Source organism: Oculina patagonica, chromosome 3, assembly GCF_052425735.1.
Source record: "Oculina patagonica isolate OP01 chromosome 3, crgOcupat, whole genome shotgun sequence".
NCBI classification, from domain to species: domain Eukaryota; kingdom Metazoa; phylum Cnidaria; class Anthozoa; order Scleractinia; family Oculinidae; genus Oculina; species Oculina patagonica.
In genome coordinates, this window is record NC_135760.1 from 3,563,513 (window position 1) to 3,585,568 (window position 22,056).

General features: G+C 38.2%; 1 protein-coding gene across 1 annotated transcript in view; it reads right to left on the minus strand.

The window, feature by feature from the left end:
• Window positions 1-22,056, minus strand: part of LOC144646243 (uncharacterized) — a 76,456-nt gene that overhangs the window by 9,752 nt on the left and 44,648 nt on the right. The gene's annotated exons all lie outside the window — the stretch shown is intronic.

The following is a 22,056-nucleotide window of genomic DNA, read 5'->3' on the forward strand; positions in this document are numbered from 1 at the left end:
TCTTGTTATCAAACAAGAGCAGAAGAGCTTTACAGTGTACTGAGTAATAAAAATATATCAGGTTTTTAAAAAAGCAGTGAATGGAAGGAAATTAGTTAAAATGATCAAACACAATAACAAACTCTTTTTATATAAATATTTGTTTTTGATTTGTGGAAAACAACGAAAGTAGAGTCAAATGGGTGGTATAGAGTAAACCGTCGACGGATTAAAATCAAAGTGTCAACTTCATGGTGTAGAATTGGGCACTCGTGATTGCTCGAGTTAGATGACATTAAGAAGATTTCTTCTTTGTTTTTAAGTTCAACGTAAGTTATATCCCAGATTACGCTGGCGCGATAGCTAACCTACTTGGCAGACTAAGAGAAATTACAAGTCATATAATTAAAAACTCAGTGCAGGCCGACATACCGTATGTTATATCTAGATGTTTATTAAAAGATTCAAGATCAGAAGAAACATAATCACGGATTACAAGACTTACAAGTGAGCTGTCCTTGTAAGCTTCATCTCTCAGAAAGATTTTAACGTCTCGACACGCAAACTATACACTGTTATGCATGGAGAACTAGCGTTCTTGAAAAATAATTGTGCCTACTGCGTGCTGGAAAAAAATATATCCCTCGATCCCTGCACTTGTATACCTTTCCCCGCATTGCAGTATGGGATAGCATTCCAATCCTTCTTGTTTTCAGCTCGGACCACCAGAATGCTGGGAGTTTGTAGAAGTTTTATTTCTAGTATAAACATTACGCTGATACCTGACAGAAAAATTCGATGCAAAGTGTTTAACAGCCAACCTATTCAATGACACTAAAATTGCAGTTACATGGCTAAAATTGAAAACCTTAGAAATCATTAATAGAGCAACACTTCAATGACACACAATACTAGAATAATTATCACGTTAAACCTGCAGTCCCCGTTGTGTAATATCTGGCTGGTATAAAAGCAAATCTAAGCAACTGGTTATTATTACATGACATAATCCACTGTCATTTTCACTATTTTTGTTGGCCCATAGCGCAAACGTGTCTTAAAGGATTTCATGGTTTGTGATAGGGAAGTGATTGGGGTAGGGGGAGCTTTTGGTTCCCTGATTAAAATAGGGTAAACGAGATATAAAGTGCACTGAGCTAGCTAATATATTTGAAAAGCACCAATACTGTACAGAAGGGAATTGTTCACGCTGATCAATGACAACCTTTTTTATGCTTTCATCTGCGACTTCAGAAGTGAAATTAAAATATGTGGTGCAAAAACCATCAAAGGATTAAATGTGTCAACAACGGTTCGAGTTTGTTTGGATAACAAGACTTAGATTTCTTCTTCTTCTTCGATTTTTAGCAATCCCAGATCTCGCCGGCGTGATAGCTAACCCGCTGATTAGAGAAACTAGAAATGTCTTGTCATGAGATAAAACACTGCTCGAGTGCAGACCGACGAGTTAAACATTCATATAAGAAAATGATCTAACTTACTTAATTTGGCAAAATCAGAAAATTTAACAAGGTTAAAAAAATTGATTTGTTTTCATATGTTTTGAAAACTCTTGAAGAGAAAATAATCGAACTCGGCACGCAAACCGTGATTCATATTGTAATGAAGATCAGTCTCGTGTGCTTAAGAGTGGACTAAACGTAAAAGCCATTTTTCCGCCGCTTAGTAGGGGTTTATCCCCAGGGGGGGGGGGTACTCCGGCTTGTAAATGACGGGGATGATCGAAGGATTTTTTGGGGTTTGAAATTTTCGATTACGGGATTTTTTGGGTTGGAAAATCTGGCAAGTATTTTTTTGGGTGACTTGATTAATATAGGGGTTTTTTGGTTATAAAAACGAACTAAAGTGCCCTGGCACGGCCTTGGCGTTTTTATGGTATGATGAATAAACAAACACGAGCGTTCAATTTTTATGGTTTTCTTTGCGTTAGATTACCGCCCCTCCTGGCAATTTAGGGGTAATTTGACAAGGGATTTTTGGCGGGTTATTTTTGGTCCAGGGATTTTTTTGGGTAATGTCGGAAGACCCAGGGATTTTTTGGGTAATGTCGGAAGACCCAGGGATTTTTTTAGGTCCTGAGTTTTGCCTCCATTCGATCATCCCCGTCATTTACAAGCCGGAGTACCCCCCCCCCCCCCTGGGGGTTTATCTCGCTCGCGTTTCAAGCAATGCGAAAACCCTATGCTCATCCCATAAAGCTATGTTTTGGGGTGTTTTGTAAATTTTTGGGTGATTTTTAAAAGATGTTTGGGAGGAAACAGTTTTTCCTTAAAGGATTTGTAAAATTTGGAGAACTAAGAAATACTGAAGATTTGATGTAGTTTTAAAATTAGAATTTAACAGAATTAGTAAATGGCACCAAACAGTCTCCTGACAACCTGGGGTGCTTTTGCGTGGGGGTCAGCTGTGTTGGTAACTGAGGTTTCAACAACTTGAGCGGAAGTCATCTTCAGAGTCAAGTGAAACGTTGTTGTCAGTCGATCACAATATGAAGTCTGGTCCGTTGAACTGATTGGTCAGTTTTCATCATCAACATCATCATCGTCATCATTCATGTAGCACCACCTGGTGGTCCATAAAGCCGCATGTCAACTCCTTCCACCTTGCACGACCCTTCGCCACTCCTGCCGTCAGTTTTACCGCGATGTTATTGGCTGTAAGACTCGCCAGACTTGTCAGTCACCAAAAAACAGTTCTTTTCAGAACTACTCCCGCCAGAACGATCACACTATACGAATTTATTTACTGATACTTCTGGGTTCAAACCATTTACCAACAGTAAAAAAGTGCTTACACAAGAGCACAAGACACGAACCACTTCCAACTTCCAGCCTACAATTATTATACATTTATTTACCGACCTTAGAAATATCATATCTCTTTCTCTGTTTCCACACCCATACGGTCGGATGTTCGAACTAATGATTAGTTCGAACATCCGACCGTATGGGGATTCAGTTTTTTTCTCCCTCCCCCCCCCCCCCCCCCAACCCACACTCGTAATGAAAGAACTTACATCTTTCTTATTATTCGTCATTTTCGCCCAATTTAGTGAGCTAATAATATCGCATGCAATGTTGTGTTTGTCTGAAACATAACCGCCAGACACCGTAGTAAGTGTACGCTCTTACGTGAAGGCGTTTTACTGTCCCACCCGACATCGAATATAGTTTTGCGTGGATACACAACTCAAACGGGCGTTTTAGCCTTAATTGAAAGCTCGCCGCCGTTCCTATCTCTCTCATTGCGTCAAAACATTATATTGCAACGGCAACAACTGACCTTGAACTTCATTCGATAATTAATTGTGTAACCCTTAACATACCACTCCGTAAAATCTGAAAATAACTCCCCCCCCCCCCCCGGGCCCAAAAACTGAAATAAATAAGACCCTAATATCTCAGACACAAAAATCCTCCCGAAGTAAGCCCTCCCGAATTTTAACCCATGAGCTTATATTTATTTAGTTTAAGCTCTTAAAGGAAGATATATCTTCTTGATAATAAGCACCTATTAGTTTTAGCTAGTTTTTGTAGTGGTTTTCTTTTTTGGTTTTTATGATGTTAGAGAACGCTCGGGGGTATAGATTATGTATTCTTGCAAATACGCCCACCTGAAAGAGACGCTTAGCAAATATAAGCCCACGGCTAATTTTAGGGATTCTAAAGTGGTCTTATGAAGTGTTTTATTTTTTACTTACCAAGAATTTGGCAAGACGCATAACACTGTTTTATAGGACAACTCATTGGAAATTCCGGATACTTGCTCTTAGCTCAGCATCACCATAGATGCTTGTCCAGATGAGAGGGATAGGAAATACGACACTCAAGTGAGTGCTTTCTTTAAAATGTTTCGTATTTTTTTAAAAAGCCAGTATCAAAATTAATTTTACTTTGAACCGTGTTGTTGGTCGGCTCAAAGGAGGCACTCTGGGCTAGGCTTTTATAGATTGTGCTAGCATAATTTTTGGCATAATTGGAGCTAAAAAGCATAATTTGTGAAACGAGCACTGCCACGGCATAATTAGCAATTTTTAGCACTTTTTGGAGCATAAATTCATAAAATGTAGTAAATATGGTGTACTTTCTACAGAAATAAATGAAATTTAGGTAGTTTGTTCTTGCAATGCGTGTTTTAGCTATACAATTGTGATTGTTAAGTCGTTGGAGGCATTTTACAAACGGTTTAGAGATGCGAGCAGCTAATTTGGACAGCTGACGGCCGTGATAAACTGCCATAAACACAAATAAATTTACAACAACAGTTTATTTAAAAAACATCATAATTTGGTGTCGTTATTGCGCACCTCTATGTATAGAATCTACGTCATTTTGTGAGCATAATTTCGGAAATCAGAAGCATAATTTGGGAATTCTGGCATAATTTTTGCATAATTTGGCAAAATTTTGAGCACTGCTAGTAGCATAATATGCCACTTTTAGGAGCACAATCTATAAAAGCCTACTCTGGGCCTGCAATACATGAAATACCTGATGATCAGTAGTCTTCAGTCAAGTGAAGAACTTGTGATGAAATGTCACTTTCTCCCTCGACTAACAAGAACTTTTAAAATAGTCTGGACTCAGCCCAACTGGCCTAAACCGCCTGAGTTTTATACGCCCAGCAACCCAAGCCAGGAACTCTTTCAATAGAATACCCATGCATGTCCTTCATGGGATGCTAGCACCTTGCTGGTTACTTCTCAACCTCGTCCCCAGAGTCTTCTCCGCTTTTCAAAATGGCGGGGGGAGGAGAAGACCCTGGCAAAGGCTGGGTTGTGATACAAAATCTCCAGAAATCTTGGAGATTTTTATCACGTGACTTTACGGAGAAGCCAAAACAACATGGCGGCCGAAGTTGAATTGGGTTTACGCTACGACGGTGTAAACGTTAGGTGATTGGACAGCGAAAAAGGCTAAATAAATTTTATTGCCAAATATTTCGGCTTGACAAATCTAACCTTCTTCAGGGGCTGAAAAAGCTAACTAAAAATGGAAATGGACGGTTACAATATTTGCAAATTAAAAAGATGAAATATGATTGGTTGACAAACGTTATGTGACTTCGTAGAACATAATATATTATTTTCGCCGGGTGTTTGGAAGCAGATCGCGCGGTTTAAGAATCTAGAACGCTACAGTACATAAAATTAAAACCATAAATGTAACCGTTTGCCCGCCATTTTGATAAGTAGAGAAGACTCTGGGGATGAGGTTGCACAACACAGTGATCCCAGGCTACGCCTCAAAACTGGGGTCTATTGATCTGTAGTTAACATTTTTTGGTCTGAAACATGGTACAGGTTTTGGAACCAGTGCATTCGATCCAAAATTCCAATAATCTGCGTGTTAACGTACCTTCGAGCTTCAGTTCCTGAGATATCGTATAGAACACGTCATTTACGCGCGCTTTTATTGCACAGTTCTACCAGAAAGGTTTTACATTTTGTTAAAACTGTTCGTTTTTATCAAGTTTTGTATATACCGTCTACAATTCATTGGTAACAGGACGGAGTAGAGTCAAATTCAATCTGTTATTATTCTTGCGCTCAGTAAATAAATCGGACACGTATGATTTTAAAACTTAATTGGGTTCCACTCAGTCTACATGTATAACCGGATTTTATCGAACGGCTTTCTAATTACGCGGTTGTTCTTTATGAATCAAGCTGTGCCTATCGCTTTGGGAGTCTTTAAAGGCGACAGAGGCAAAAATATATTTCCATATTAATTTTTCAAGGTGATTAACAAAGAAATGTGTACAAAATCCCTGTGCAAGTTTTGGCAATAAAACTGCGATGAGGTAGTGAGGTACACATTCGTTCTAATATAAAAGTTTACTGACGTAAAGCAGGAATTATATTTGGGTAGAGACAAAAAAGTCGCGCAAAAAAAATCAGCTTATTAGATGCCAGGAAAAGCCTTTTTACAGTGAGAACTGGGCTCATGTGGACTAACTATATGAGATTTAAGATTAAACCAGCATTTGTTGCATTTAGATAAACTAAACGAGTGTGCTTTATGCATATGACAATATTTCAAGATGGCGTGGCGTGGTCTGGGTGGGTTTAACTTATAGCAGCTGAACTATTTATGAGTCGACTGACTTGCAGCATTATCTGACTTTGTTCCAAAGATTTTTTAGGGGACCAAATAAGGAATTTTTTTTGGACAAAAACAATTTTCAACGTTGTTTAACAAAGTGCACTGAAAATGGCGAAAAACTAATGTACACTTAATTTCAAAGTTGTCGAACTCGTTTTTTTGCAAAATTCTTGTTAATTACGCTGAAAGCTTAAGGAATAAATCTAACCATATGTGGCAAGTGGCCTTAAATATTTATATTTACAAGAATGGCATGTATTGTTAGGAAAAAGATCGAGGATACTGTTTTAAGTTTTCTATTTTTTTTCCAAATTGTGCATTGTCTTTTATAATTTTTATTTTTTTTTAAAAGCAATTCAGGATGGATGTATAATCTTTGTATGTTATCCCAAAAGACTTGCGTACTGTGTGTGAAGTAACAGCTGTTTCAAGGCCTTTTCATTTGCACGTTCATGATAAAAGCCGTAAAACACATAATGCGTTAAAAGGCGACAAATTTCCCTTAATGGTGTGTACAAAGTTTAAACAAAATTAACATCAAACAAAACCGCGGATGAATAAGAAATCCCGATAATTTTCTCGAACCGCCTAGGGAAACGAAAATTGGTTAAAAAAATTGGGAGTGCGAGAAATGGGGGTTAAAGTTGCAGTATTTGACCGGCCGAGTGAAGCGAAGCTCCTTTCTTCTTTTTTTTTTTTGGCAGAAAAAATTTCTACCCTTATGGTTTGAATTACTGGAAGGGTCGAGAAATCGAGATTCAACTGTAGTTTGACAGTGGTTGCCCCTTTATCTTGGGCAGAAATGGATCGAATATCAGATCTTTAAAGATCAATTTGCAGTCTTGTAGAATATTAAGGGTGTTTACTATAAGGGCGGAATGCGTTGCTAAGATACGAACTTCCTTCGTTTCAGCTGTTAAAACATCCATTGTCATTCACGAGTATTAAATTGGTTGTTTTGTGAAAATTGTCTTTCTAGTTTTATTAATGATTTTTTTCTTTTAAAACAAAAACGCGATTCCCACGAATGACCGCTAAACGCAAAATAATTAAAAAATAGTTAGGTTACTCCGTTAACCATTTGAAATCTTATCTGATCGCCATTACAATTCTAAACGTGACCAGAATTCAAACCCGAAGAATGTTAATATGTAAAAGTAAAGTAAAATTAAGTCAAGTAAAGTATAGCAAAGTAAAGTAAAGTAAAGTGAAGGAAGATAAAATAAATTGAAGTAAAAACTTGCTTAACATTTAATTAGATATCATAAAAGCTCTATAGACCCATGAAGGGAGTTATTTTTTTTCTTTCAAAGCTCAGTTTTGAAAGGTTGGAGGAGGCTGGAGGGCAGTTAACTTGGTGTTCCGCCAGACCTCCAAAAAAAGGCCAAAGTCATCAATAAATGGAAACCCCACCTGTAATCCTAATAGGAGCCCGGCATTACCAAACGTGTGGATCCCAGTTTTGTTGGCCCGTTAACCTTTTCGTGAAAGTTGAAAGAACGAAAATAGGAAAGTATGAAGCAAAAAGTTGTATATATAACAATTAACATCCCATTAGCCCGCAGTGCAGCCTTTTTTGGTGCGCGAGCGTTTGAATTCAGCAACGCGAGGGAAAAAAAGCGGGAAACAGTCTAACTCTCTCTCCCTTGCCGTCTCGACCCTTGTCCGTATTTTTCACTCGCCCCAACCCTCAAAACACTTGATGGAATATCACAGCGCTTGCTAATTCAAAATACGCCAGCACTGCAAGCTACATGCTACGAAGTCGATAAATTTTCACAAAAAAAAGTAAAAACGTAATTTTTTTTTTTTCATTTGAAGAAAATTCTCTTGCCATTCTTGAAATCCGATATAGTAAGTTTTTATTGTGCACAATCTTAACTCCCCTCCCCCCCCCCCCCACTTTATTGAATCTATACTTCATCGTCCTTGTCTTCCTTTATTATAAAAATTAATCAATTCACTCATTTTTCTTGTGAAACATAGCTGAACAAATCTGGGGTCCACATAAGGACGCTAGACATGTAGTTCTGTACTGCATAAATGCCTTTTTGCTCGACTGATCGTCAATTTTTATCAAATGTTTTTTGCCGCGCAAATCTAAGGGTAATGACACCCGCCCGCGATACAAGCCCTTAAGACCTTACTCCTCCCAACTTATCTCCTCTCAGAACATTGTACTCAAGTAGAAAATAGGTAATGAATCCGTTTGCAAGTCTGAGAGTGCAGATCTTGCAATATATCGGGCATCAGACATTTCCTGTCGGATCACTCCCAAACGGCTTTTTTTCTACCGATCATAGCCCCCTCCCCCTCCCCCGATATAAGCTCCCCTAGCTATAAGCTTCACAAATGCCGAAGGAGAATCTTGAAAGCCCATTGGCCCATGCGTGTGTCCAATGATGAAATTCGGAGAAAAGCAGGAATCGAAAAGATCAGTTCACAAGTACGACGCAGGCGATGGAAGTGGATAGGTCATATTCTGCGTATGGCACCAAACCGAAACCCACACGTGGCATTATCCTGGGCACCAAGCGGGAAAAGAAGCAGAGGACGGCCAAGGGAAACATGACGGAGAACGGTGGAGAAGGAACGCGCTGAGCTGGGACTAACATCGTGGGCTGCAGCAGCAGCTGTGGCCAAGAATAGGGACAGATGGCAAGCATTGATGTCCGGCCCTATCCCCCACCCGGGGGCAAGGAACTAAGAGAGTTATAAGCCCACCCAAACCCACTTACGACTGCATGGAAGTTTTATTAAACCAGAATTAATTATAACTGACATTAATGAAGCTGGTATTATTTTTTATTGTAATCAGTAAAAGCTTAACCTAGTAATCAGTGCGGAGGATATTAACTTTGGGAGACACAGTGTTGTTTTGGTAAACATCCGTATATTGATGTACGATTAAAAACATAACTCGAATACAATAAATTTTTGAAATCTTTAGTAAAATAGAATTAATATAGTGGGTATTGTGGTTTACTTTGCGGGCTAAAATAGGAAATGGCTAACATGTATTTTTTACCGGCTGTCTGGTAGTCTAACATCAGCCAATTAAATTCAAGGGAAGCCAACATAGTGCAGAGCGCCTAAGGTTGTTGTTTTTTTCAAAGTGTTTTCGTAGTTTGCCAATATACTCGAAAAATAAAACAGTATAAACAGAAAGAAACAAAGGTTATTGCAGTAAATTGCAACTGGCAATAAATATAGTGATTAAGAAAAATTAAATTAAGGTATACTTTCTACACCAGCGTTGATCCTTAAGCCTGGTTCTTATATAATCGCCCCGATCGTTTCTATCGCCTCTGTCACTTTAAAAAGTTTTTTCTTGCGATCGGGGCGATTATATGAGAACAATACATAGACGACCGCTAACGTCTGCGGCGATTAGGCCGATCACGATCGCTTAAATTGGATCGCCCGTGTTCTATCCTTCTAGCTTTTCTTTCCCTTCTTCGCGGTAAAACTGCAATAACTGAGAAGATAGGAGGCCACGAGTTCTACTCTTCCATTGAAGGCTGTCATTGTGTTGGATCTAGGGTTAAAATGATTATTTTTCATAGGTCTTCGCTCATGTACCAGGCGATCGGGAAGATTTAGAAGAAGAAGAATGCCCGGGATTTTGGGGTGTAAGAGGAAAATGGGAAGAGTTTGTTTTGGAGTGAAGAACGTTGTGGTGAAGGAGATCAAGGATGAAACGGTGGAAGAAGCACAAGCTACCCGCAACACGAACAAGACTCGTTTGTTGGGGGAATAGCTAGGCAGAAAAGGGATACGAGGATAAACCGGAGAAGCTGAGTTCGTACAGACGATTTAAGAGACGCCCGTCGAGACTAAAGTGACGCTACAGAGCGCTCGATTATATTAACATTGGCACTGACAAAACTTTATTTAACCACGGTTGAATCATCAGTAAAAAAAATGATAAAAATATCTACACAGAGCTAGCCAACGTCTACACCTGGCTAAGAGCTAACAAAAAGAGTTGACTCCTACAAGTCTTTTGGACCTACAATTGATGAGACCCTCTCCTGGTCCAAGCATATCAATAATACTTCTAAGAAACTTCTTTCAGCGATAGGCGCCTTGAAGCGTGTGAAACCGTTCATTAACATACACTCAGCTGCAAATCTATTCTTTCCTCAGGAAAGATTGAAACAACTACTCTACAAATACGGAACTACGAACAAAGAAGTACTTAATACAAACAGCTGTAGGCTGTATCAGTAAAATGTATAACAGGCCGACAATATCAGAAATATTACGTTATACACATTTTAGATCTGCGAACCAGGGAACGTGAATTTGACTTGTTTAACGATGTTTGCACATACACTCTTGGGAAAACAAACCGACCCGAACCAGCCCGGACGATATTGGCAAAAACATGGTTCGGAGCGGAGAAAATAAACCCGAAGCAAGAACGAGAACGAACAACAAACTCAACCCACCTAACGCCGGCACACTACTGCGCATCCATGCGCTCCCTGCTTAAGGCAAGTGACATCGGTGAACGAACGAAAAGTCCTGATTTACCTGTACGATGGACATCGAATATCCCAGTTTCTCAGTTCTCAAAAACCAACAGAACTTGCCCAATGAAATTATTTTGTTCACTCTCTGTACTAAAGCTGTAACGAATCATCAGGGCTCGTTGGCAGAAGTCTGAGGAGTGAATTTAGTATACAATATCTTGTTCGATTTCTTGATCTCTGCAGCTGATCTGTATGTGCTCATAAAGGGGTGTAGTGGGGGGGGGGGATTAGTCTTTTCATCCTTAAAAGGGGGCGGAGTAAAGATAGCGTTATCTTGTTTGAAAAGGGGGGGAGTGTTGGGGGAGGACGAAAGGGGGAGACCCAGAATCTCTGCTCCCCTTAGTTATATTGGAAAGAAGTTGGAGATCAGTGGAGTATATACATGTCTGCTCTTGATTTGGTAAGGTTAATTCAACGTCTTTATATATGGTTAATTTTAAAAGTTTGTACATGAAGTAAAGTTTGATTCACATGCAAGCTTGTTCGGTTGCATCTAAGCGTTGTAGCCAAACATCGACGGAAACAACGCCTTTTATTGATATCAAATTAAACAGCCATTAAGGCTTATCGAGAATTTCACAAGTGATACCTCTTCTAAAATTTCCGATGATATTTGTAGGCTTTTTACCGCTTTAAGTAGGCTGTGCGACAGATATTCGACTCAGATATTTGTTCAAGTGCTATTTCTGTTGTTAATACTTAAAACTATAAATAAACTCGATACTAGTTGCGCTGTGGCACAGACTACAGTATCATAATTTTTCCACCTAAACTTAGCATCTAAACAGGGTGGGTCAAGTTGCTGGCATCGCTACTAATATACAGATATTTCTATTCAAGAGGTGATCAGTTATCTAGCAAGTAGTGCTCAAGGACTTTAAAGTGGGTCCTCCCTTCGCCGATAAAGGATTTTTCAATGTGTCTGGACGCAACTCCGCTTAAGTATTTCCAAATTGCAAGAAAGTATATTGCTTCTAAATTTCTGCGCCTTCAAACACTAGACTGATTTAAGCTGGCTTCGGAGAGGGCGACAAACCACATAAGTTTTTAAACTAACCTTCAATATTTTAGGTATTTCTGGGCGGAAAGTTGAAGAGTAATCCGCCGCCTTAATTCAATACATTTTTTGAGTTCACTGTAATATTCAAGTCTATGTCAGTGTTTTCAGTCCACAATCTTTTGTAAAATCAGTTTACAAGTGTTTACTAGGGTTGTGCTTTCGCGAACCAGTATCTAAAATGAACTTCAAAATGCCATCAATGCTAAATGTCATTTATGCGTTTCCTGCTCTTAAAGCTTGCCTTATCTTTTATGATTTTAAGATATCGCCTCTGGCTGATTATAGTAATCTGATTAATTTCCTTTTCCTCGCGATGTTTTTTAAATGTGCCGCCGAAGGCAACGGTTTAAACAAATTGATTACACGCAAACGCCGAGGATAAATGAAGCCAGTCAGCATTTTCGATAAGCCTGGGAGGGGGGAGACGAGTGAGCCCCCCCGCCCCTCGGCCCCCGCGCGCCACAGCAGCCGGGAAGCGACTGCTTAGTCTCTTTATTGACCTTATTGTCCGGTTTTCTCCGCCACTTTGCAAAGAGTTTAAACAAAAAGAACCGCAGATATTAAAAATTTTAAAATATGGTTGTATCTGACCTTTAAAAATATAACGGGAACTAACTTCTTTGGAATGGAATACCAGTAAAAATAAAAAAATGTTGAAGGGACAGCAGAGAAGCAGACGGGGGACAAGAAAAGGAAGAGGAGGAGACAGGGGGGACCGAGGAGAACAGGGACGACGAGCAACAGCAGGGAGGACGGCGAAGGGGACCCGGAACCGGCCACCACGAGGCCCACGAAAAAAAGAACTAATTTCCGATAAATAATTTCCGAAAGATTTGAATGATTTCTGAAGTATTTAGTCAGTACTTACTGTATCAGATTCCTAACAAAAACAATTTCGAGGGGAATAAATTTGGAAGCTGCTGTTGTTGTTGTTGTTGTTGTCTTATCGTAAGTTGTTGCTGTTGTTGTTGTTTTGTTGTTTTTGTTCAATTCCCATACATTTGTCTGTAAATTGTACTGATAAAATGTACACTGGGTTGACATCAGTTGAAGAATAGTGCTCAACAAATGCAAGGGTATGACTAACGATGGGCGGTGATAAAAAAATAGACATGAATTAGTATATCCAGAAGTATATCTACTAGGTGATATGCTTCTAGTATATCTAGTTATGAACGTTTTGGTGGTATTTGTTGTTTTTTTGGTGGGGGGGGGTGTGGGAAAAAAAAAAAGGGGGGTTTATTTTTTTTTAATGGGGCGCCCGGGGGGGGGGGCTTTTTTTTTTTTTTTTTTTTTTTTTATAGTAGACATTTTAGTGTGTAGTATCGCTATACTATTTTTACGAGTCTTGCAGTATTTTGGCCAATCATAAGGGCGAGCCAAAATTGCAAAATATACATGACGAGTAAAATGTACAGCACTAAAGTGTCTAATAAAAGATGTGTTATCCAACGTTTTCTCTTTGCCAAAATGCTGACTTTCCACGTTTTTGAATCATTTGCGCGGTCGAGAGGAATACAAAAAGTAGACCTGAAACTGCTAAACCGATAGGGAGTTCAAATATCAGTGAGATATTTGTAGTCAATTCGCGTGTTATTTGTACTCCACGAGGCGGAGTTGGATAATAACACTAAATATCAGCAATCTCAGGCCTGTTTTTTTTTTAACTTTTAAAAAATCTTGATTATGTTGTACTAATATAAGTCTACTTGAGGAAATTGCTTTCACGACGAGTAAGTATTGTATATTCTCATGTTTTTAAATCGAGAACTATTTGTAGTGCACAATTTTGTTATCAGGGGTTCGGTTTTCCAATTTTCTCAAATGTCTTTTTGTTTGATCTTTTGCTCACACTAGCGAAATAATTTACTTATTGATATGTAATCCAAAAATCGTCATAAATCATGCATCCTTTTCGCAAATATATGATTTGAGTGATAGGGACTGATACCCAGTTCTCCCTGAGATCAGACAGCATCACACAAATAAATGCCACAACTCACAGAGTTTGGGTAAAGAACTTCACCAACTGGAATTGGGACTCAAAGAATTCTTGTAATAATAACACAATTCAAGATTTCAGGGGAAAAGAAAGTACATGAAAGTGCAATCAAAGAGAGTGAGCTTAACCCCTCGTTTTACCCCAATATAATTCCCGCAATAACAGATTTCTACCACAGAGTTCATAGAGTTCTGAATGTATCGGATTTTTAGCCTCTGTAGAATTAATAGCCTTTTTCTTTCGCTTATTGGGGGCTTACCATTTAGTTTCGGCGTGTACAATATGTAGGCCAAGATCGTTGTTACAAAATGAAAACGTTTTCAATACATAGAGGATAAAAAAAATTCCCGTTGAAAAGAATTAATATTATATCAAAACAGACCAATATATTGCCTGTGGAGTAAGAGTCAAAACAAATATCATATCGTTTTAACAGCTCGTTTTATCTAGCTTTATCTGCTAATTATTTCCATTTTTTCCTCGATAAAAAGTCAAGTTACGTCGGTGTAAGGTCTACTTTTAGAGGATCTTTACTATCGAAAGGTCGTAGTAATCTTAAGTGAAGTGAAGTTACTTTCGCGATGTGCTAAAAACCGTGAAGTTTTAGGGTAGCTTCTATCGGGGGTCGCCGTTTACTTAATTTGGGAACTTTACAGTATCTCCCCGCCCCCCGATCGACCCGCTTAAGTAAGTGCCCCCGCTCCCCTTCATTCATATCCGGATGACAATTTTGTATATTCTCTTTTGCAAACCCGAGATCACGTCCGAACGCATTTACTTATTTGCCATGAAAGCACTTGACTCACAAGTTGAGAATACAAAAATACCACGCTCACTGCAGACATATTGACTCACGTTTTTTTATCACCCACTTGAACTGTGGTTTGAACTTCGGAGACAAACTTCAAGATTAACCATTAATCTCTTGATTGCCGTGGTAAAAATAGCTACATGGGGTTATCTCGGAGGTTTATCGCTGCTACAATCAGAAATAAGCCACGTTGGGCCGATCTGATGATGTCCCAACGGAAGACAAATACTCTTCACTCTAAGTTCAAGGTTTGACTAAAAAGACAAACAAGTCGAAAAGTGATATTATTTTAGGAATGATAGGAAGACGTGCCTCGTATCATACAAATTATTGTTTAATAAAAAGCGCTAGAACAGTGTAGACATTTAAATTCGCGTGATGTTTAGTGCTTACTCAATCGTGCTGCTCGAGAAAAATCGCATTAAATTTACGTAAGCAAAATCGCCAACGCTTGCTCTATCAATTGAGACTTGCAATATTCGGCATTAGCTCAAACTAAATAGATATAAACACACGCTAAGATCTATAAAGATCTGACATCTGTGCTATCAGTGGTATATGCTCAAAACTTCCGACACACACACAAGAATGCCACCTAAATTTACAGAATATTAACGTTAAAGATGGCGTGTAATAGAACGCATGTTGCAACAAGATTTTCTGCAAGCATTGCAAGTAATTTCGCAGTAGAATGTTCACTACTCCGTTTCCAACCTTGCCCTTAGGCGTACGGGCACCTTCGGACCTGGGGGGGGGGGGCCTTTTTGCCCGAAAAAAAAAAATAGAAGGGGGAAAAAGAAAAAAAAAGAAAAAAAAAAAATGAAAAAAAAAGTGTTTTTTTTATTTTTTAGGAATTTTTTTTTTCGGCGTTTTTTTTTTTTTTTTTTTTTTTTTTTGTTTCCCAAAAAAAGTGGGGATCCCCCCCATCTTGCCATCTTTTGTCATGAAGCGCTAGTCATGTTTAAAGTATCACATTCTCCGCTACACATTCAAACAATTATTGCTCGATTTCCTGCATAAACAAGGTATGTTTAGTTTTTACAGAGGTTGTTGAAACTGTGCCAAAAAGTGGGGGCAACAGAGCCCTTCACTAAAAGAATAACAGCCAAAATAAATAAACTATAGAGTTAAATGGCAGGTTCGAAGAAATGCTGTGAAAAGAATGCACTCGAAGCGTTTTACACCTCTAACCAGTTCGTTCTTTCTTGTTTTAGTTTTCAAACATGTTTTTCAAGGAACTGTGTCGTGGATTTTAGCCAAAAGTAGGCTTGGGAAATGACGACCACTTTCGGTGAAATATAAAAATAACCCTTTAAAACAGCGAAAGATCATTTTAGTGACACAGTAAATACAAAAGAAGGTACGGATGGCCAAAATTGAACGAATTGCGATATGGTTTTTGAAATATTGTTGGGCTGGACAGTTTTTAAATTTAATCTTCTTTGTAACGGTACAACTTCTTTTGCAAACTTTACTGAGTTTCATAGCGAGAGCAAAGTAAACTTAATTCAGTCGTGACGCAGTCCGTTTAGCCAAAAATTTTTTTTTTTTAATTCAACGAATTCTTAACCTTCGCAATTATCCCTCCATTAACATTTTTGGTCTTTTTTCGATTCACAAGTAAATATGTGTAGTCTCAGTGCCCAATTGATCTCATTCTGTGCAGGAGTGAAGAACGAGATAAAAAAAACTTCTGAATGTTACACTCTTATTCTGGGCAAGTCACCATTTGTTTTCTTACTTTTACTTAATTGGGGCAGTTATAAATGTATCCCAAACCTTTACCCAAGGCATTTCGCGCTCGAGACCCAATTTCACGGTAAAACGGAAAAAAATAAAACCGCGTTCTGTTTGGCAAAATATTGAAAAACAATGGCACACATGAAAGTGCTGCTCAATAGCTTTCACTGGAATGGTTACACACACTATAAGTTCGAACAGCTCTAAGTTTCAGAGCCGTAACTAGCAAGAGGCAAGACGAGGCACTTGCCTCGTCTAGATTTTTACCCAAAATAAAAAACAAAATCCCTAGTTGAGCAAGATTGATTTCTCTCAAGAAATACGTCATAAAAACGTCTTTGAAAGAGTTCTAGAGCTTCTAGATTTCAAAATTTTCTGGAGGGCATGCCCCCAGTAGCACTCCCAGTACCCCCTAGCAAGATCTTGCCTCGTCTATGGCAAAGGTCTGGTTACGGCGTTTCGGAAAACTTAGTATGCAGAGTTGTCGTATAATGTATCCTGCAAACCTCTTGTTATTTATTTATTTATTTGCTTATTTATTTATTTACTTACTTATTGTGAGTTGTATATGTATATTAATTTTATTGTTGTTTTTGTTGATGTTGTGGTAGAAAGCGACTTTCTAAAAATCGTTCCTCGCCGTAGATATAAGTGTCTTCTTTTTACTTCAATATGTCAAGAAATTTTCATTCAAACATTTCCATCTCTGTCAGCTAAAACAAATACTGATACAGCAATGATTCTATTTTAAACATAACGAACTGAAACACAAACTGGCCGGAACCATCGCTTTCAAGTTATTGTTGGATATTTTCTGTTCAATTTTCGAAGTCTGATGATTTAATTTGCTGGTGCTTTGGCAAAGTTATTCGCTTCACCTGCTTGCTTGAAACTGGAGTTGCAAAAAGAAAATAGTTACTGATTCATGATTCTTTGAAATTTAAGAAACACGTATTTTTTTTCGATCTCTTCAGTTCAATTGGAAAGAAGTCACGTTCGGTTCTAACAATGTCTGTGGATGTTTATTATGCTGTGCAAGGCAGTGCTAACTTTTACGTCTGTGGATGAACCCCTAACTACAGTGTGTAACCATTCAAATGAAAGCTATTGAGCAGTACTTTCTTGTGATACTGTTTGTTAGTGCTGCACATGGTGGTTCTAACTTTTAAAAAGTCTGTGGATGAAACCCTAATGTGTGGCCATTCAAGTGAAAGCTGAACATTAGACCTATTGAGCAGTGCAGTTTCATGTTAAAATAGTCTACTTTGAATTTTTTGTAGACCTGGAGATGAAACCGCTGGTGTGTAACCATTCAAATGAAAGCCATCAAGCAGTACTTTCTTGTGGTACTAATTTTCTTTTTCGGTGTTTTACAAAATGAAATGCGGGAATATTTTTTAGTGTTAAAAGCAAACCCTGCCTCTAGGGTTTCGTGATGTGTCTAATAACTTGAACATATCACAAGTGTTTGTTTAAAAAAAGATGTCAACATTTTTCCAATTCCGAAGTGTCTCGTTAATCATACAGATTAGAGCTGTATAAACAATACTTTTATTAGTTTTGTAAGAATGTCACAAGCCTTCGTAAATTAACACCCCTTGTTCTGACGGCTTTGATGGTCATTTCCGCTAATTTATTTGGCCAGATATCAGAAAATAAATCTCGTAATTCTTAAATGTCACTAAGGATATCGATGTTATGGCCTCAAGACGGTTTGTTGACACTTCACCGTCTGTCGATTGAAAACTTGAATTAAACAGAAGTATCCCTTCATTTACAATGTCATATGCAATCACTTCGAATCACTGAGGCGGATTTATAAGCTGGGCGTATTTTTTAGGGGCGTTTTGCGCGCCCCTCGCATCTAGCACTAGTCTGTTGCTTCGTCTTTCTCTCTCGTTAAATATTTTGAAAAGCCGTGAACTGCAAAACAAGAAGCGATATATGGTGTTTGCATGTGAATTCCTTGTTAAACAATCTACGTAAAGTCCAATTTGTAAATCACACACTGATCAAATTTATGAGAGTTCTAGATCTTAGTTGAGTGCATTTGCGTTTCCAAATTTCAAACAAACTTTGACGTCAAATCTTCCCTCGCGGACTTGTATAAATATATTTTAAGTCATTTCAGGCCTGAGACTGATACACTGAAGTTTTTCACTAACGATTTATTTTCAAAGCATTATTCTGCTTGTACAACAGAATTATAAGATTTTTTTGACATTACGGCTAACCACAATCGCTCGCATGTGTTGCTAGTTTGTAAAATAAATACTTACCAGTATTTTTTATGTATACACAATACCACTGACATTTTTAATTTTTATGTATTTATTTGCGGTTCGTTTTAATTTAACTGATGTGAGGACGTTAATTTAAATGAGTCGGGTCTTTGAACATTGAAAACTTCATCTAATTATTTTTTTTTATAAACAAGAAAAACTTATCGCAGTTTGCTTGGGTCGGTGTGAGAGAAACCGAGAAACCTCTAAAATATTAATGGCTTCCAACAACACAACAACGCTTTTAAAAGAACCAAAAATTAGCATGTTATAGCTACATTTTTAATCTCTACAGCGCATCTGCAAATATCAGATATTAAAACTCTCTCTTTTAAGATGTCATTTCTAAATTGATTTTTTTTTGCAAATGCCGATAATGAAGGGACAACAGGATTACCAAAACTTGTAAGGAACCGCCGATAAAGTGCGTTTAGGCTTTTTATATTATTTGAATTGACTTTAACGGCAGTCAATTTTTTTTACGATCATGACGATTCTTGTAACATATATTCCTTATTTTCGACACGGAACCAATTATAAAATCAGTGCAATTGCCACCAAACAATGGCCCTGTCTTCGCAGAGCTAGAACATTTCAAAAACTGTAATAATAATTATAACAATTCCAATTCTAATGTCTAGGACAATTAACCAAACAATTTTCGCCTCCGCCAGACCACGGCAAAGAAAGCTTAGCAACCGTAGAGTAGGCTTGAAACATCCGCTTTGTGAAACAAATCGCATTTCATTTGATTTAAATTGTGTCTGCACTTTTTACGCAGTCAATTTGGACTTTTTCATTTACACTAAAATATCATTCACGAATTTTTTTGGCAGCTTGAGCGATCGAGCACTGCAATGCTGTATTTTTCATTGGTTATTTGAAGTGGGTCTCCGACATAAATTGTCTTGACGCACCACAAAAGGACACAAAAGCCTTTGATAAGTATTGAAAGATTCACCAGTACAAAGTTTTCAAAGCTGCAAACGAAACAAAAGCATTTATTAGCGATATCTTGGGGGAAATATCGACTTTTTTAATACAGGTCATACAGTTTGGTACTGTTTCTCAGATAACTAAAATTAAATGCGACAAAGGGCAGATGTGGTCCATAAAACAAGTTATATCAGTTGATACGGGAATTATCAGGACTTCGTGCAGTACTATACGACTGGAGGTATTAACAAAGCTAAACATGACTTAATCCTTGAAGATCTTAAAAGCAAAATTTTTAATTTATCCGCCGGAAGATTAAAGAAATGAAACACTAGAAAGCTTGGTATAATTTTCACGGTTTTAGGCTGCACAATGAATGACATTTTTGCCTCAGCTGGAGTGTGTTTTAAAGGTTTCCGGTGTTCAATTTTCTAATTAACACTGTTTCACAATATATTCAAAGCCGTGTTTCCCGATAACAGACATACGGCATCACATTTTGGCCAGAGATGATGAACTGACGATGGCGGTTTCAACTTTGCTCGAGTCGGCAAACTTGTGGGAAAACAACCTCGTGTCTTTTTAGTGTCGATCAGAAAAGATCTAGACATGATTGTACAACTTTGCGCTCTTAGAGAAATGCTGAACTAATTTGTCCCTTCGTGCATTCTCAGGCAAAGTAGCGCTGAAAACTTTTTTTCTAAACTATTTCTTTCATCAAGGTCGTATATGTTTTCCTCTTTTATCGTAAGAACTCCTCCCTTACGCGACCATCAAATCGCCGATTTATTTTATACATTGCTTGAGCTTGCTACAACATAATTTTCTACCAACCCTCCCCAATTATAAAACGCGATTACAGGCGTTAAAATATTCAATTCAGAGCGACGCACTAATTTTTCTTTTCAGTCGGGCCGTTTCTGAAATGAGTGCACTGAGTTTATCACTTTTATCGAAGGCCTCATCAATCAATTCACCAATGACAAAAGTGAATTGCACTTCACTGCGGAAAATGAACCGGACGAGCTCATTTTCGATGTATTTGCTTTCAACAAACAGAGCTATAAAACAAATTGCAGGACGGCAATATTGTTTTTGTCGATCGCAAACTCATTACATAAAGACTAACAGTCAGGATCGAATTCGAAGTGGATTTACGTGTCGCCTTTGTAGGCGGAGAAAATGGCTTATCCGTGCTTTTGGCTGAGCGGCTTTTATTTTATAATCTACTTTTTCTCCGGCGCGCTAGCCATCGGTTCGTTCAAACTAAATTCTAATAAAAAGAACGAAGTGCTTGTGAAATGTTTGAAGCGTACCTGAGCTTTCCAGGGGTTCTGTAGTATCGCTTGAGATTTTATCAGTAAAGAGATCGGATATGACCATCTTTTTCCGTATAAGCTCTATATGAACGCATTTAGCCCTTGCTTATCTGTTCTTGCCAGTCAAGTAAGTTGGTCTCTTTATCTAAAGCTTACCGCGTAGCCAAAACTAATCGAAAGCGTTGGATTTTGAGGCGGTTCTTAAATAAATATCACCTCCAAAACTGTAATGTGTGATATACATGTTGTAGTTTGGTTTTTAAATATTCATCGTAGCGAAGCCATTTCAGTGTCGGCAGAAATCGATGAGTTTTCAATGAGTCACGCCAAGAATTGCGTCAAGAGAGGCACTATGATTAATATATTTCAAAATGTGACGCTTGTTTGTGTTTGTTTGTGGCCGAACATAAAAATTAATAGCCTTTCGTATAATTACTTGCTGAGTGCCAAACTAAAACTGTTTTGGATTCAAATTGTCTTGCAATTAGCTTTTATGAAACAACATATCCAAGTTTGTCAATTTCAGAGTCCTTGTTTCTTGGAATGGTTTCCGGACTGGAAAAAGAAATTGACTGACAAATTCGAGAGAGATTTTTAGCGCACTTCTAACGACAAGTGCGCAACAGAATTTTCTTTCGGTTTTGAGAGAGCTTTTCCATTGAAGTTCACCGGTACGTTTTCTTTTGTAAAATTTCACCCAAGCTTGTTCCCGAACGGATGTTTAAATAGTTGGTATCTCAGACGAATGACAGATACAAATACAGCTGAGAAGTTGCTTTTAATTAATTGCTCTGCGCTTGCGGACATGGCTTCGAGCAGCCGCGCGTCACGATTTAGTGTCATGGACGTTTTCTGAAAGGGAAATTCGCGATCCTGTAATTTCCATTTTGTCGTAAGTGTGGAAAGGAGACCGGAAAGACAATTTACGAGAAAAAAGTGTCTTTCTTATGACCTTCAAACCGCAAAACTCCGGTCCGTGAAACAAAGGGGGCGGGCTCACCACGGGCTGTCTATCATGCTTGAGGGAAAACCATTTTCTACCCTCAAGGGAGGGCTCTTTATTTTAAATTTGAGCATCAAAATGCTCCACAAATATGCATTATATTTGTTATTATAGAAATCTTTTGAAATTTTGAAACTATGTATCGATCTCAGGGATAAGTAAATAAACCATATCAGCTAATCAACGATAAGAAATTACAGACGTTGTTTTGACGCTGCCTCCCCTTCCAAAATATTTTTTAATAGCACCTTGGTGATATTG